Here is a 12,002-nt window from a genome sequence, read left to right as displayed (position 1 = left end):
TTTCATTTTCCCCTATTCATGGATCAAATGGAGCTCCCTGCTCTGAATAATTGCATTTTACCTGCTGAAAACACGCTCTGGAAACCTCCGAGTGCTTTATTCCTCCTGATGGCACATAAAGCATAAACATTAAGTTTGCTAAAAACAGGGAAAAATAAGACTCATTTTTTTTCTCTTCAATATAATTTACAAGGGGAAACATTAACTCATAAATCATAGGCACAAATTCAGCAAGGATTGAAACACTACACTCAGCAGCAGGCAAATTACAGCCACACCACTCCATCACCGAGGGCTCCTTCCAAGGGCATTATTGCAAATATGTTCCTCATGAGGAGAGTTAAGGTGGGGGGGGGAAAAAGCAGGAAAAAAAAGCACTGAAACCATGAGGAAGGAGAGTCCCAGCACCCCCAGCCAAGGCAGGGCTGGATTCAGCTCAGTCTGTCCTGCCTGGACTCACCACCCTCACAGGGAAGGATTTATCCCAATCTCCCATCCATCCCTGCCCTCTGGCACTGGGAGCCATTCCCTGGGTCCTGTCCCTCCATCCCTTGCCCCCAGTCCCTCTCCAGCTCTCCTGGAGCCCCTTCAGGCCCTGCCAGGGGCTCTGAGCTCTGCCTGGAGCCTTCCCCTCTCCAGGGGAACATTCCTAGCTCTTCCAGAGGGGCTCCAGCCCTGCAGCAGCTCCATGGCTCCTCTGGGCTCTCTCCAGCAGCTCCAGGTCCTTCTGGACACCCCAGAGCTGGAAGCTCATGATTATACCTGGGATTCTACCTAGCATTTCCCCTCTGGACCAGCAGTCTGTGAGAGGCCCATCAGAACCTGGGTTTGAGAGGAAGAAAGATGAAACACCCAAGTTTATCCCCCTAAAGCACCACTGGCACTCCCTGGACACTCAGAGCCCATCCCATGGAACAGGGCAGCCCCAGGAAAAGAGTCTCAGAAATAAGGATTTTACAGCTGTTCTTTGTACTTGCTTCCTCTCCAATTTAATATTTGCTTTCAGGCCCTACTGTCCCAGCAAGTGTTTAAAGCTGAGCTTTATCGTGCAGAGCATCTCTAAAATCTGCTGAATGCCCCAATCTCCAAAACTCCTGTTTTCAGATACAGTTAATTATGGCCATGAGGGGTTTTTTCCCTTTAAATCTTGCTCTGTGGCTAATCCAGCAATGAGGGAGCTTCTCCTCAGCTGCACAAACCCAGCCCAGATGGGGCTCCAAGAAGGTGAAAGGGAACATCAAAATCATTTCTGGCTGCTCAGCACCCAGCTGTGCCCAACTCCAGCACCCAGAGCTGGGGGTGGGCAAAACTTGGCAGGTCCAGGGTAGATTTTTACAGCCCAAATTCTGGCAAATATCTCAGAGCTGGAGGAGTGAGACACCTGAGGTTTTACCTAAAAATGAGTTGAGCCAACTGAGGAAAATGCGATGCCTGTTCCCCTTTATTTTTTTTTGGTTTTTTGCATTTTGTTTGGCATTTCAGGTCTCCAGGGCAGGGGTTCCCCTTCCTGCTGAAGGCTGAGGCTCTGCAATGTGGAAGGAAGATATTTCTGGGTGTTTTTAGCCTCTGTTTGTGTTGCTAGGATGGATAGAACTGCTGGATTGTGCCACAGGGAGCTGGGCATGCCTCACCCAGAGCAGGGAAGGAGCTGCTGCCACACACAGCCCTGGCACAGACTGGGGGTCACCAGCAGCACCAAAAAACCTCATTAGAGCTGGGGAAATCCCCAGGACTGTGCCCAGTGACAGTGTTTTTATTCTGGCAGGCAGCAGGCGTGGTCTGGGCTCATTTGGAGGTGGAAAACCCTGGCTGCTGAGGCCATTGGGGATTTACAGCATGAGGAGATGGTGGAGTGATGGACAAAAAAGTGAGAGTGGAAGAACTGGAGTTGAGTTCATGGGCACCCCAAGGCCTGGCTGCCATAATTTCAGCTTGGCAGAGCAGTGTCCATCTCCTGGAAATTCACGAGCCACCATTCCCACTCCAGGGGGGATCCCAGCACACATTTATTAGGCCTGAGGAAAAAGCTGCTGATCCCATTTTTACTGCAGCAATTGATGAGAATGGGGATTAAAGTGGCACCCAACAATAAAAACAACTCCTGAGGCAGCCAGAGCCCAGCAAGGCCCAGCACATCTCAGGGATGGGCCAAAATCGTGTTAGCACATTAAACCTTGCCTTAAACCAGAGCTGAATTAGATGAGACTAAACATAGCTGATCTTAGGAGAATTTCTCCTCCAGGTTTTCCAGTGCTGATGATGGTTTAGACCCCAACCCTTTACACTCATGCACGGGTGAGACTTTGAATATTTGTCACAAGGAAATCACGGAATAATGGAATGGTTTAGGCTGGAAAAGCCCTCCAGGAGGGCAGGAGGAAGCAGCAGCACTTGTGGGGCAGGGCAGGCTCTGGCAGCGGGGTTTGTGGTCAGGAACTTCCCCATCCTGCAGGAAACAGAAGTTCACATTCCCCCTCCACCCTCTGAATGCACCCGGGGTATTCTTAAATTATCTTCAAATCTGAACAAGCAGCAGAAATGTGTTGAGTTGGGGAGGGAGCTGCTGGAGAGAAAAATGTTGTTTTTCACCCCTCTTGCTTGTGAGGAATTTTGAAGGAATTTAAGATGGGATTTCTGAATTGTTTTTGATGATGTGGTTTGTTTTTCTTATCTTTATATAAGTAGGAAGGGTGACACGCACATCACATCTCTATCACATAGTTCAGAAGGTCACAAGACCCTAAGTTACAAGACCTTTAAAGGATTTATTAACTAATAAAATACCACTAACAAAAATATTTATGTTTTTAACCCAATCTTTAAATATTTTATCTTCTGGATTTATGCTACAGTACAAACTTTTTCTGCTAATTATGTTATAACACACAAACTTATAGTACTGTGTTTTAAATTTTTTGTTTACTTTTGTAACTGCTTTTATTTTTTTTATATCTTAAACTCTAAATTTTCTTTTATTTAACTTAACATGCCTCTACTTTAAACTATAAATCTCCATTCTAACTTCTAGCACTTAAATTTAGAAGCCTTTTCTAAAGTCTCAAATCAAATCTTATATTTAATTCTAAGCTTTAACTTACAAACCCAAAGTTCTAAAAATTCCCTAAATTTCAAATTCCAACTTGCTGCTCTTTTTGAGGCAGGGAGGTGAATCCTGGGATGGGATGGGATAGGAGGGAAAAAACTCCCCAGGCTCCTCGTCCTTGCAGAGCTCACCCTATAGCAGCATTAGATTGCCTGGAGTTTGAGCCTGGCCCAAACTTTTTAATCCTCCTGTGTTTCTAGTGAAGAACAGACCTCTGCCAGCAGTAATTGCATGAATTTCCTGGATTTATCTGCATTGGATTGCCTTTGGCATCTAATCCCATCAAATTGCCTCTTTGCTGAAGGGATGTCGTATGTCTGGAGGCGCTGGAGGGGTTAATGTGATGTGTAACCAATGGAAGATATATTTAATGATCTCTGAAATTGCTTCTGTGAAGCATCCCCATAACTGCCACAACTCGATTTACTACAGATCCTGCAAATAACAAATGTAATTACTTGGGAATCAACATAATATTGGGTCAGACAGGCTGATATTCCCTCCCTTTGCTGGAAACTTAATATAAATCTGGAGCAAGTGTCTCTCTCCAGTCATATTCCCAAGCTGTGCTCTCAGAACAACATCCAGCATGGACTCCTGGAAACATGTTTAAAAACCAGACTGCTGTGATATTATTTTTTGCCTTATTAAGGGCTTTAAAATTATTTTTTGCCTCATCATTTGCTTTATTACACCAGGACTTTGCACCTTTGCATCATCAGGTGAAAGCTTTTCACTGCCAGCGTGGTTTTGCTGCGTTCATCATGTTCAGCAGCACAGCCAGAGGCAGTTCTGTGTTTCTCAGTCCTTGACATTCCTTGCTGTGCCTCCTGAAGGACGAGCAGATGAGGGAGATAAAAACCACTCTGTGATGGGAATGCTGACTCCCACAGCATCCCCGGGGCTCCCTGCAAAGGTGGCGTGGAATTCCAGCAAGGTTGGGGACAGCAGAGCTCAGGGAGGCCACAGATGGGTGGGAAAACCTGGATTTTGGGGGGGCGTCTCTTTCCCATTTCCCTCAGCAATCCAAGATTTGAATTCTTTGCCATCTCCAAAGCTAGAGGTGCTGGAGGGTTTAACTGGAACCAGTCACCTCCTGCGTGCCCGTGGCAGTGGCAGCCAGAGCCTGGAGGGGAAGATCCTCTGGGAAGCTGTGTGTGTCTGGCAGAGGGATAATTGTTGGATAATTTTGGACTCCCAGATCCTCCTGGGAAGATTCACCTTGCCGGGAGGCAGAGGACTTCTCTTCCCAGGTCACACAATTTCCTGTCTTTGGAGGTTGTGCAGGAAAAGCTCACTTTGGACATCCAGGAGGAGACAAGAGCTCCATTCCCTGGGTGCTGAGCTGCTCCAGAGGGAATCATGGAAGGCTGGAAAAGCCATCGAGTCCAACCATTCCAAGGTCACCCCCACGTCCCCGGGCGCTACATTCACACATCTGCTGAACATTGCCAGGGATGGTGATTCCCCAGCCTGACCACCCTTTCAGTGCTCAAACAGACCAGGATCCCCTGTGGGATCCCAGGTTTTATGGGCACAGAGACCCAGCAGTGGTGGTGAGCTCTCCTTCCTGAGCTCCAGGTGGCTCTGGATACAATCCCTCCACCTGCAGAGATGCTTCACCCCACAGGTGACACCGCGGTCCCCCTGCTGCCAGCATCACCCCCATCAATCCCCTAAAGACACCCCCTTCCCATCAGCACAGCTGATGCCTCCCGTTTTTCAGGAACAAAGGTTTTATTCCTGAATGATGAAGGTCCCAAAATCACAGCCCAGGGCCTGGAGCTGTGTGGTGACAAGCAAGATAAAGCAGACAAAGGCACGGGGAGGCTCTCGTGTTGCAGTGCTAATAAATACAGCTCTCCACGGTCTCTCCAGAGGAGAAACATTCCAGTTGGTTCAATAAAACAGGCTATAACAAGAGATTTATATGGAATATATTGGATTTATTCATCGAGGATTGCAGGGACATTTTTTTCCTGCTCCGGGTCCTTCTGCAGCAGCAGCTGCTTATCACTGGTGCCTTTGTGCAGGGGACAGGGCTGGGGGGCTCAGATCCTGCTCACAGAGTATTGATTGCAGGCACATCACAGGCAGCCAGATGTGTGTGGCTTTTCTGCCTCCAGCAGCTTCAAAATCCCCAATCCAGGTTGTCTTCACAGAAAAAAAAAACAACAAAAAAAAAGCATGACAAACCAGAAATTTTTGGCAGTTCTCCCACCCTGGCCACCACTTCCAACACCAAAATATTCCTACAGCAGGCAAACAGACAGGTTTAAATGGCTCAGAGTATGATTTAGGCTGAAGGTGGCTTAAAACATAATTTTAGGATTTTGCTTTAAGCTGAATTTGGGCTATTTGGGGCTTGTTTTGTCACACAGAGAGTGAGCAGCCCTTACACAAAGGCTGAGACACACACGTAGGTAAGGCCGTGGAGGTGTGTAATGCATACACCCTAATAATGAGCCAAATTAGCCTAAATTCATTAAATTCTCATTATACACCTAGAGATTTATTTATTTCCTTCTCTCCTCTAAGTGTTGAGCAAATGCTTTGCCAGCACTGCAGTCCTTGCAGCCCCAAATTCCTCTTAGTGAGAGAACTTTCCAATGATTATCATTATTATTATCTCAAAAGAGTCTGACCAGAACCCCAAACCCACCCTCAGTCAATGCCTCAGTGCCCGTATCAAAGCATGGATAAGGTTAATCCACTCCATCCCAAGGCTTTTCCCACAATAATCCCATAACCAGATGTCACACAAGGAATTATCAGGGAAACCCGGCTTTGCCTGGGCGCTGCTCCTCCTTATCACCAGATTACACCCAGTGAAACCCGGGGAGAGGTGAGGCAAGCAGAAGCTCATAAAGGAAAAGGGTCAGGAGGGCAAAGGGACAAGGTTTGGATGTCAAGCAAGGACTCGGGGAAGGAGACACAGCCCGGGATGGCTCGGCATAAATGGGAGGATGCGGCGGGCTCGTCATGTAAAATGCATTAAGCTGTCAAAATGAAGATCCTGTCTTCAATCATGCCCGGTCCCCCAGGCCCCCGTGTTAAATATTACATCAAGACATTTCCTGTCTGGCATTTAGTGGGGGAAATGAAAAAAAAAAAAAAAAAATAAAGGGAAAAAGCAAAAAGGAGAAGAAGAAAGGTGCGTTCGGCCTTACGGTGCGGGGCCGTCCCCAGCGTGAGTGCCACAGCCCTGGTGGCACAGGGACTCGCTCTGTGGAGAATTTTGTTCCTTTTCCCCTCTAAATGCAGTTGGTCAGCGAGAAGGAGTCCCAGGGAAATCTGCTGTTCTGTTCTGAGGGGGTTTTGGCTTTTCTGAGGCCTGCAGGCAGCCCTGGCTTCCCCGCCATCACCAAGGCCTCTCCCCTCAGGGAGCCCATCATGGAGCGTCCTTGTCCTTCCTCCCTCCGGCCTGGCACCCGGGGACACAGAGAACTCCTCCTGAGTCAATTTCTAAAGTGGATTAGTTAAACTTCATTAAAGCTGGGTGCAGCAGCCTTTTTCAGAATTAAGGTGGCCTTAATTCAATTTATGCAGGAGCTTCATTTGCTCCAATCAGCTCCTGGTGCAGCTCGCAGGGACAGCCCCAGGTGACCTCAGTGACTGCCACCATTGCCAGGACATTTGGGGACAGCCCCAGGTGGCCTCGGTGACTGCCACCATTGCCAGGACATGTGGGGACAGCCCCAGGTGGCCTCGGTGACTGCCACCATTGCCAGGACATCTGGGGACAGCCCCAGGTGGCCTCGGTGACTGCCACCATTGCCAGGACATCTGGGGACAGCCCCAGGTGGCCTCGGTGACTGCCACCATTGCCAGGACATCTGGGGACAGCCCCAGGTGGCCTCGGTGACTGCCACCATTGCCAGGACATGTGAGGACAGCCCCAGGTGACCTCAGTGACTGCCACCATTGCCAGGACATCTGGGGACAGCCCCAGGTGACCTCAGTGACTGCCACCATTGCCAGGACATTTGGGGACAGCCCCAGGTGGCCTCGGTGACTGCCACCATTGCCAGGACATTTGGGGACAGCCCCAGGTGACCTCAGTGACTGCCACCATTGCCAGGACATTTGGGGACAGCCCCAGGTGGCCTCGGTGACTGCCACCATTGCCAGGACATCTGGGGACAGCCCCAGGTGACCTCAGTGACTGCCACCATTGCCAGGACATTTGGGGACAGCCCCAGGTGGCCTCGGTGACTGCCACCATTGCCAGGACATTTGGGGACAGCCCCAGGTGACCTCAGTGACTGCCACCATTGCCAGGACATTTGGGGACAGCCCCAGGTGGCCTCGGTGACTGCCACCATTGCCAGGACATCTGGGGACAGCCCCAGGTGACCTCAGTGACTGCCACCATTGCCAGGACATGTGGGGACAGCCCCAGGTGACCTCAGTGACTGCCACCATTGCCAGGACATTTGGGGACAGCCCCAGGTGGCCTCGGTGACTGCCACCATTGCCAGGACATCTGGGGACAGCCCCAGGTGGCCTCAGTGACTGCCACCATTGCCAGGACATTTGGGGACAGCCCCAGGTGGCCTCGGTGACTGCCACCATTGCCAGGACATTTGGGGACAGCCCCAGGTGGCCTCGGTGACTGCCACCATTGACAGGACATTTGGGGACAGCCCCAGGTGGCCTCAGTGACTGCCACCATTGACAGGACATCTGGGGACAGCCCCAGGTGACCTCAGTGACTGCCACCATTGCCAGGACATGTGGGGACAGCCCCAGGTGGCCTCGGTGACTGCCACCATTGCCAGGACATCTGGGGACAGCCCCAGGTGACCTCAGTGACTGCCACCATTGCCAGGACATTTGGGGACAGCCCCAGGTGGCCTCGGTGACTGCCACCATTGCCAGGACATCTGGGGACAGCCCCAGGTGACCTCAGTGACTGCCACCATTGCCAGGACGTGTGGGGACAGCCCCAGGTGACCTCAGTGACTGCCACCATTGCCAGGACATGTGGGGACAGCCCCAGGTGGCCTCGGTGACTGCCACCATTGCCAGGACATGTGGGGACAGCCCCAGGTGACCTCAGTGACTGCCACCATTGCCAGGACATCTGGGGACAGCCCCAGGTGACCTCGGTGACTGCCACCATTGCCAGGACATTTGGGGACAGCCACCCTGCTCCTCCCTGTATCACCACTGCTGTCCCACCCCAAAAAGGGGAGCAGGAGTGACAGAATTCATCCCAAAAAGGGGAGCAAGAATGACAGAATTCATCCCAAAAAGGGGAGCAGGAGTGACAGAATTCATCCCAAAAAGGGGAGCAGCAGTGACAGAATTCATCACCTGAGCCTGGCTGATGAGAGGAAGAACCACAAACCCCATTTTCGGCCGTGAAAGGCTCCATGAATAACTGAACCACTGCTTCTTAAAAACTTTACAGCTTCCCTCATAAAAAATGCCAATAAATCCTGCCCTGGAAGCCATTTCAAAGCGTGGATTCCTGTCTCTCCTCTTCTGCTTTGATGGTTGCCTGTAAATTCTCATGGCATCACCTCCAGCCTGGAATAGGGAGCCCTGAGTTTCAGCTCCAGTGTTTCCAGCTTGAGTGCCTGTATGGAATCCTGGAATCCCAGAACGGTTTGGGATGGAAGGGACCTTACACCCCAACTTGTTCTACACCTTCCACTATCCCAGGCTGCTCCAAGCCCCAGCATTCCCACGGATGGGGCAGGCACAGCTTCTCTGGGCCACAAATGTCCTTTCTAGAAAGCAGGAAGTGCATCTCCCCCCGTCCCCGAGGCCATAATTTCATTTATCAATAAGAGCTGCAAGAAAAACAGGCACTTCCCAAAAATCCTGCCCATCACCAAGTCCTTCTCTCCTGACACAAGATTTGTAGGAAGCTGTAAAGCCCCTGATTAAGGTCTCCAGGAGCTCTGACATCCCCAGGGACGCTGCTTTTCATGGAAAAGCAATTCTAGGGACCTGCCCGAGCAGCAGACATTGGGGGCTGCATTTTGAGCAGTTTTACCTCATTGTCACTGGGTTTGTGTTTTGATGAAAGCTGGAGCCGTGCAGATTAAAGAATAATGTCACAGAAGGGGCTGATCAAATTGAAAAGATCCATCAGATTAATTACCAGGCTTAAAGGAGCTTGTCCATTTATCAGAAACAAAAGCCTTGGGCTCGCCACTGAGATTATGGGATCTCCCATTTTCCAATATTTCCATTTGATCTTGTAAAACCAATTCACGGGACTGATGTAAAGTCAAAAAGAATTTGCATGGAGCCTTTCCTGCCTGCTGGGAATGCTCACTGGATACTCACTGGATACTCAGCCTGTGCTCACCATTCACCTTCACCCTCTGGAGCTGCTTTTTATTGAAGTGTTCCAAGGCAGTGCTGGCTGCCTTCCAGTCCTCACCCAGACCTGCCTGAGCACAGCACGGCCTGTTTGAAATGCTGCATCAATATTTATCACAACTTTGGAGGATAAGGAATATTTTAATCTTAAAACACCTCCCTGGCTGGGGCGAGATTAAATAAATGCATAACTAAAAGAAGTAGGCAGTGAACATTTACCCAGCACCAGTGACTTGGTGAAGGCACAGGGAGGAAATTCGGGGGCTCCAGACTCTAAAGCTGTGATTCTAAATTAAAATCATCTGTCAGCTCAGCCAAAGCCTTTGAATTCACACATGGCAATTTCCTTTCTGACAATAATAATGAGCACAGTGTTAATAAAGCAGCCTGAGCTTTGCTGTGAGCTCTCCTAAAGCTTCCCAGACAACCAGAGGGGTTCCATTCTCTGTGTCCCCAGAGAATCTGGTGTGGTTCAGATGATTCCTGAGGGAAGCAGGGTGGTGGATTCCCATGGGATAACCTGGACCCTGGCTGGAGCCAGGCAGGGGTTGAGCTCTTCTCCCAGGAGAAAGGGACAAAACACCCTCAAGTTGTGGCCCAGAGCAGCTGTGACTGCCCCTGGATCCCTGGAAGGGTCCAAGGCCAGGCTGGATGGGGCTTGGAGCAGCCTGGAAGGTGTCCCAGCCATGGCAGGGGTTAGAATGGGATAATGGAGGTCTTCTCCCACCCAAACCAGTCTGGGATTCTGGGATTCTTCCAAATGACCCATCACAGTTTGAGAAGCTGTCATGAGAAGCTGGCAGAGCTCACAGCACCACAGGAGGATGTTTTCCTGAATTTCTTGTAAAATTCCCATTCCTTCTCTGTGATATCTGCACCAACCACTTCCCAAGGTGCTTGGAATCACTTCCCACCATCCAGAAGATGCTCTGGAACTCCACCCCCTCCACTGCCTGCCCTTCAAGCCAATTATCCCTCCCAGAAGATCCGAGCTCGGGGAAAACACCATTATTTTACTGGGAAGGAAGCACTTCCCCTTGCAGACGGCACAAACGGGATTAAAACATGGGGAAGCTTTCCACGGGCTCCTCCTGGGTGGGATTTCAGCAGGGAGCAGTTGCAGGGCTGGGAATTGCTGTGGGTTTCATGCCTGGCTGGGAAGATCCTCAGGAGGCAGCGCATGGATGAACATTTTGGGCGCTTTCCCTGCGGCTTGCAGACCTCGCCTGAACCCATCCGCCACAAATTCCGCTTCTCCTGCTTCCCAGCATCTCCCAGACCCGGAGCCAGCAGCCTTTCCAACACACAACAGTGCAAAAGAGACATCCTGAGCCCCTAGTCCTGGATGAGATCCCTAAATCTGAGCGTGGCTGGGGCTCCTGGCTGCACTCAATAAATCACAGAGCTGATTTTCTCAGGGCTCTTCACACTGATGCAAGCAGGGATCGTATTTTGAAGCTCCCACTAAGCAAAGCCACCCTATAATTTGCTAAATTTATCCCAAACACAATAGCATGTGTGTAAAGGGGGATCTAAGTATGGAAGCCACTGTTTTAATATAATTGGCCTTTTAGATTAAAAGGCTCTTGTAATAACCTTTTTCTAAGAAGCAGAAAAAGTCGTAATTACAGAGCAGCCACACATGACAGATAGATGTTCCAAACTGAGAAAATTAACTCTTCCCTGAGTTTCAAATGGAGAAATCCCTGCCAGGATCAGCCACCAGCACTGCAAAAAAGGAAAGACAAAACCCCCTCACTCACCTAAACTCGTTTTTAGTAACTTGAGGTTTCTCCCTTTTGCCTGGGAAATCAGTGTGTGGGTTTTTCTGCTGATTTAAGGAGAATCTGAACCTGATTTAAGGAGAATCAGATCCTGGCTGTGTAAGCATTTAGTATTTATTATTATTTTACTATCCTGCCTATTGCAGTACATCCATTTAATGTGACAGGAATCCCCCTGCTCTGAAGGTGGGACCAGCCCAGCCAAGCTCTGAGGGGCAGATCCAGCTGCTGCTCCCCATGCTCCATGTCTTGTCCCGAGCAAAGAGAAGGAGGTTGAGATTCCATAGAGAGAAGATTTCTCCATGGAAAGGCTTGTCCAGCCTGGCACCGTGGTGAAGTCCCCACTCCTGGAGGGATTTAAAAGCCATGTGGCACTGGGGGACGTGGTTAGAGATGGAATTGGCAGGGCTGGGAAATGGTTGGATATTCTGGGAGGGCTTTTCCAACCTTCACAACTCTGTGATTCCACGTGCAAGGAATACAAGGGGCTGCTGCCAAGGAATTGCTGCCAGGAGAAGAATTCCTCACTGGGATTAGTTGGAGAACAAATATGATGAGATCTTATCCTAGTGCTGAACAGAGATGGAAAGGTTGGGGAGCTCCAGAGGAGAAGCTGGTGGTGCACAGAGGGTGCAAGGACCTCTTGTGACAGGGGTGTCACGCCGGGAGCAGGGCAGGGCTGGCACCACCAAGCAGCACCCAGCTCCCCTCAGGATGCCTGCAAGGCCCAACATTCCCGTGCTGGAACGTTTCTGCTGCTTTGCCACCTGGATAAA

The sequence above is a fragment of the Haemorhous mexicanus genome, chromosome 8 (genome assembly GCF_027477595.1).
Source record: "Haemorhous mexicanus isolate bHaeMex1 chromosome 8, bHaeMex1.pri, whole genome shotgun sequence".
NCBI lineage: Eukaryota > Metazoa > Chordata > Aves > Passeriformes > Fringillidae > Haemorhous > Haemorhous mexicanus.
This window is presented reverse-complemented; position numbering follows the sequence as displayed.